This window comes from Rutidosis leptorrhynchoides, chromosome 2 (assembly GCF_046630445.1).
Source record: "Rutidosis leptorrhynchoides isolate AG116_Rl617_1_P2 chromosome 2, CSIRO_AGI_Rlap_v1, whole genome shotgun sequence".
Lineage (NCBI taxonomy): Eukaryota > Viridiplantae > Streptophyta > Magnoliopsida > Asterales > Asteraceae > Rutidosis > Rutidosis leptorrhynchoides.
The window spans coordinates 697,674,768-697,681,298 of record NC_092334.1 but is presented as its reverse complement, the minus strand read 5'-3'; positions in this window follow the sequence as shown (position 1 = coordinate 697,681,298).

Genomic DNA, 6,531 nt, shown 5'->3' with positions numbered 1-6,531 from the left:
GACCTGAATCAAGAAGCGCGTGTCTTTTTCGGAAGACTTTACTTCCTTTTAATGATGGAATTGATTCATCGTGTAGATCCATCTTTTCTTTTCTTTCATCGGGTAAAATAGTTAATTTAGTCCAAAACAAAAGCACCTGCAATAAACTTTACAGAAACATGTGCTAGATAGTTTTTAATTGAATAACTAGGTACATTCTCCCCACACTTAGTTTCTTTCTTTGCCTTTTTATTCTCCTTTATTCCATTTTAAATGAATTCAAGCGTTTTAGGGTGTTTCTCAATTTATATCCTTTCCGAGGTAACGATAATTTCGGTATTAACACCTAGTTTTCACCGTTTATAAATATATATAAACATGATTTTAAATTCATTTAGTTGAAAATTTTTCAAATTTTCATAAAATTTGGTAAATAAACCAAGTATAAACCCGAGAGAATTTATAACCCTTCCCCACACTTGAGATCATGCAATTTCCTCATTTGCATGAAATCAGACTCTAATTATAAATTCATGAGGGTGATTAGTGTAGAAAAGTGATTGAAAATACCCAGTTTGTAATTACAAAGCTCGTCGAATGATAGATGGCGCGCCTCATCGTTCATTCCTTCTTGTTTTATCACACATGCTTTTTTTTCAAAAACGGCTGCTTTTCTGAACTGTTTACTAATATTTGAAAAAGCGTCTTTTACCCTAATCATGCATTTTTATTAACGAGTTATGCACTAACCTGAACCCCTAATTTAACGTTAAGTGGGGTTAGACTTCCCCACACTTAGCTGACGACATGTGAAGTCGGAAGAATAAGTTCCACGAATTAAAATAGTGAGCCAGTTATTTACATCTCGGCTGGTATATATTATATCAATGGGTTTAAAGTTTAGACCCACCCGATAGTCACTATCTAATTCTTTTTTAAGTGTAGCTTTTAGTAAATGAATATGTCTCTTTTCTGGTTCTTGGTCAAATGGATCGATATACACCGACATACTTATTTCTATAGGGTGGACAATTCCTAATATTTCATTCCTTTTATTCTCGTGATCAAAGTTTTCACCTCTATTACCCGATTGGGTGAAATCCGAGGTGTCATTATCTATTATAGCTCGTAGTTCATCTTCGGTAGATGACTCGTCTATTGAGAATATTGGGTTGGAAGGTTGTGTAATGGTGAAGTTCGGTTTGGCCTCGGGGGTAAAATTTTCAACGTTATCGTTTTCCCAAGAGTACCAATTTGTCACCCTTACTTCTTCATCATCATCCATTGATGGATTGATGATTTCGTCGGTAGAGGCTAATGTGTCATTATGTTGTGAAATTGGTAAGACTGAATAAAAAGTATCATCGGGATAGTTGGTGATTTCGGAGCTCTCGAATTCATCAAAATTCGATGATCTGAGATTTTCTTGCACACTACTCCTCAGATCAACAGCTATTTAATCTGATAGAGTTTCAACTTGCCTATTTACAAACTCTCTCATTTGTTCATTTTGAGCATGAAGTTCTTCGAGTTTGATTTTCATATAATCTAAAGAATTTTCAGACACATACTTTTCCTCGTCCTCTGGTTGTTGAGTTTGGATATATTCTTGGGAATAATCCCAATTAGAATTGTATTCCTCATAATCATTCCATTCAGGTTCTATGGGTTCATAATTTTCTATAGGAACGTAATAATAACATTCTCATGTTGAGTGATAATCTCCACAGATTTCACAACCAGTTATTGTTTCGTCATTCGTGATCCAAGATTGACTGAACGAATTACCATCAAAACCCGTTTGAGAGTATTGATTTAATTGATTTTGGAGTTCAAAAAGAGTTTCCAAGGCCTTGTTTTCAAAATTTTCCATTTTATTGCGATGGCTAAATTTTAGCTACAATGTGGTGCATTCACTAATTATCCTATTAGTTATAAAATATAAAAACTTATATAAGTTGTCCAATTAATAGACTTTTCTGATTTTTGCCCACGTTTCTAATAGCCAAAAGATACAGCAGGAAGCCAGGACCCTTTAAATCGGAAGCCCATAACTTGCCACTAACAAATCCAACTATTACTACGAACCAGAAAATTTGAATGCCTATTAACTTAACCGCTTAAATAATTTTTCTTTCCGTTTGGAGAATTAGATAAGAAGTAGAGAAAATTTCTAAGTCCTAAAAACTAAAGCGTCGAGAAATAAGAAAGAAAAAGATTGCGCGTCGAAAAACGTCGAAAAATAAAAATAAGAAAGTAGCGCGTCGTAACTTAAAAGGTACTAAAATTTATAAACAGCGTCACAAAATTCTAAAGCACCTAAATTTTAGTCTAAAGAAATAAGCACTTAAGGAATTTTACGGCAAATCCTAAAAATCTAGAAATAAAAACACTAATCTTAAAACTAGATACAAACGACAAAAATACAAATATTACGATTAAACAAATAAAAAGATACAAAAATAAAACTAAGCTTAAAATTGATAAAATTATTTATTTTTATAAAAATATTATTTTTATATTTATTTTATAAAAGTATTAATTTTTATATATATTAAAACTAATTATAATTAATATTACAAATTAATTAATAAAACTAAACTAATTATAATAATAATTAAGTAAATAGAGTTAAATAAAAAAATAATAAATAATAATTACTCCGTACTTAATGCGAATTAGGGTTTGTGGTGGCCTGACAGGGTGGCTCCGCGAGTCGCGGTTCCACCTGGCAACAAACTCCGCGAGTCGCGGAGATTTGGAATTAAAATGACAAGTTTCGTTTTTTTTTAAATATTTATATTAATTAAATAAAACTTATATTTAAAAACTAAAATATAAATACTTTATAATTTTATAAATAGAAATCTAAAAAAAATAAATTTATATATATATATATATTTTTTCGATTTTTAATTTTTTAAAATTTTTTTTTATTTTATATTTTTGGACACTTATAATAAATAAGAAAATATTTTTACGAAATAAGAAATAATATATTTTTACAAAAATATAGTTTTTCACCCGATCCCCGGCAGCGGCGCCAAAAACTTGATGTCGTAGCGTGGGGGTACGAAATAGTGTATATTTTACTAGGAAAAACTATTAAATACGATACATTTTTACACTAGTTATTTATTTATTTACAGATGGGATATACCTAAACCTTGCTACAACACTATAGGCAGTGTACCTAATCGTAGAGTAGTGTAGTTTTTAGTAAGTCCGGTTCGTTCCACAGGGAGCTGGCTTATTTCACACTATATTTTAAACAATTATATTCGTACAAAATATATTATATTAATAATATATAAAAGGGGGTTTTACAGTTTAATGACCGGTTTGTCGATTTTATATTTTAAGCGAAGCGTAAAGTAAATGACGATATTTAACTAGCAATATAAAATAAATAACAATAATTAAAATGACAATAAATAAAAGTACGAGGAAATATGAAATAAAATATATTATGCTTATTTAAACTTCCATAATCATGATGTTTGACGTGTTGATTTTTAGTTTATTCCCATGGGTTAATTGTTCTTTGTCATGGATTATTTAATATGCCCGTCTGGTTTTTGTCCATAACAGTCCATCAGTCATAAATATAAAGTGCGACTGTCCTCGTCAAATTATCCTTATATCTGAAGTCAAATATTTCAACTAATTGGGGACTTAAACTGTAACAAGGTTTTAATACTTTGTTTAATAATTACACCAGGATATCGACTGCGTGTAATCCAAGGTTTAATACTTTGTTAACAATTACGCCAAGTGTCCTTGTACATAATTTCACCCCTGTTTTAATAATTCCATAGACTATTAATCCGTTCCCGTGTCCGGTTAAATGAACGATTATTCATACATATAAATATCCCGCCCATCGTGTCCGATCGAGTGTATATGGTTATTTATAGGGACGTCCAATTGTAAATCTTTATATTAAAATTAACAAACTATCATTTAGTTAAACAAATATAAAGCCCATTAATAGCCCATAGTCTAATTTCCACAAGTGTCGTTCTTTTGTCCAAACCCCAATTATGGTACAAAGCCCAATTACCCAATTTTAGATATTTTTAGCCCAACATCATGATTACTTCGGTTCAAATAAGCATAATAACAACTTAGTTACGAGACATTAATTTAAAAAGGGAGAACATAACTTACATTGATTATTTAACGCGTAGTATTACACGGACAGAGTTCCGGCTTAAAAACCCGTAAATAACCGTTACATAACCCAAACTAACTAATATAAAACTACCCTATACTATATATATATATATATATATTATATATTTATTTATTTATTATTTATTACAGAGTATTATTATTATTATTTTTATGTTTTTTAAACTCGGCAGAATGCATGGCCTTTTATAGGCATTATTGATTTTTGCAGCTCCGCGAGTTGCGGCATTTTAAGCCTGCAAACTCCGCGAGTCACGGAGTTTTAAAATCCAGCTCACACAATTTTGGAACCTTGCTTGTCGACATAATTTATATATAAATATAAAATATAAATAATTAATATAATTATTTATATATTATATTATATTCTTGTGCATAGTAGACTTGTAATTTTTGGTCCATTGCGTCGGGCGTTGATAGTTGGCTCGGGTACCGGTTCCGGATTTTCGAACGCCTTTTCGTATAATTTAATATCTTGTACTTTGCGTTCCGCAACTTGTACTTTTGCCATTTTTAGACGTTTCTTATCAATAAGTTGAACCACTTGGATTGTATCTTGTACATTTGAGCTTTTTGGACGTTTTTGTCTTCAAATCGTCGTTTTCGCCTTTTGTCTTCGCACTTATTTAATATAAACGATTACAACTTAAAATAGAACAATTACAACTAAATAATTTATATATTGGGAGGATATTGCTACAAAATATCTTTAGCAATATGTAGCAATATCCTCCCAATATGTAAATTATTTAGTTGTAATTGTTCTATTTTAAGTTGTAATCGTTTATATTAAATAAGTGCGAAGACAAAAGGCGAAAACGACGATTTGAAGACAAAAACGTCCAAAAAGCTCAAATGTACAAGATACAATCCAAGTGGTTCAACTTATTGATAAGAAACGTCTAAAAATGACAAAAGTACAAGTTGCGGAACGCAAAGTACAAGATATTAAATTATACGAAAAGGCGTTCAAAAATCTGGAACCAGTACCCGAGCCAACTATCAACGCCCGACGCAATGGACCAAAAATTACAAGTCTACTATGCACAAGAATATAATATAATATATAAATAATTATATTAATTATTTATATTTTATATTTATATATAAATTATGTCGACAAGCAAGGTTCCAAAATTGTGTTAGCTGGATTTTCAAACTCCGTGACTCGCGGAGTTTGCAGGCTTAAAATGCCGCAACTCGCGGAGCTGCAAAAATCAGAAATGCCTATAAAAGGCCATGCATTCTGCCGAGTTTAAAAAACACAAAATAATAATAATAATAATACTCCCTATGTAATAATAATATATATATAATATATATATATAGTATAGGTTAGTTTATATTAGATTAGTTTGAGTTAATGTAAAGGTTATTTTACGGGTTTTAAAGTTGTAGCTCTGTCCGTGTAACACTACGCGATAAATAATCAATGTAAGCTATGTTCTCCTTTTTAAATTAATGTCTCGTACTTAAGTTATTATTATGCTTATTTAAGACGAAGTAATCATGATGTTGGGCTAAAAATATTAAAATTGGGTAATTGGGCTTTGTACCATAATTGGGGTTTGGACAAAAGAACGACACTTGTGGAAATTAGACAATGGGCTATTAATGAGCTTTATATTTGTTAAACTAAATGATAGTTTGTTAATTTTAATATAAAGATTTACAATTGAACGTCCCTATAAATAACCATATACACTCGATCGGACACGATGGGCGGGGAATTTATATGTACGAATAATAGTTCATTTAACCGGACACGGGAATGGATTAATAGTCACTAGAATTATTAAAACAGAGGTGAAATTATGTACAAGGACACTTGGCGTAATTGTTAACAAAGTATTAAACCTTGGATTACACGCAGTCGATATCCTGGTGTAATTATTAAACAAAGTATTAAAACTTTGTTACAGTTTAAGTCCCCAATTAGTTGGAATATTTGACTTCGGATATAAGGATAATTTGACGAGGACACTCGCACTTTATATTTATGACCGATGAACTCTTATGGACAAAAACCAGACGGGCATATTAAATAATCCAGGACAAAGAACAATTAACCCATGGGAATAAACTAAAAATCAACACATCAAACATCATGATTACGGAAGTTTAAATAAGCATAATTATTTTATTTTATATTTCATCGCACCTTTAATTATTTGTCATTTATATTTTTTGTTATTTATTTTATTTTGTTAATTAAATTTACTTTACGCTTCGCTTAAAATATAGAATCGACAAACCGGTCATTAAACGGTAAAACCCCCTTTTATATATTATTAATATAATATATTTTGTACGAATATAATTGTTTAAAATATAGTGTGAAATAAGCCAGCTCCCTGT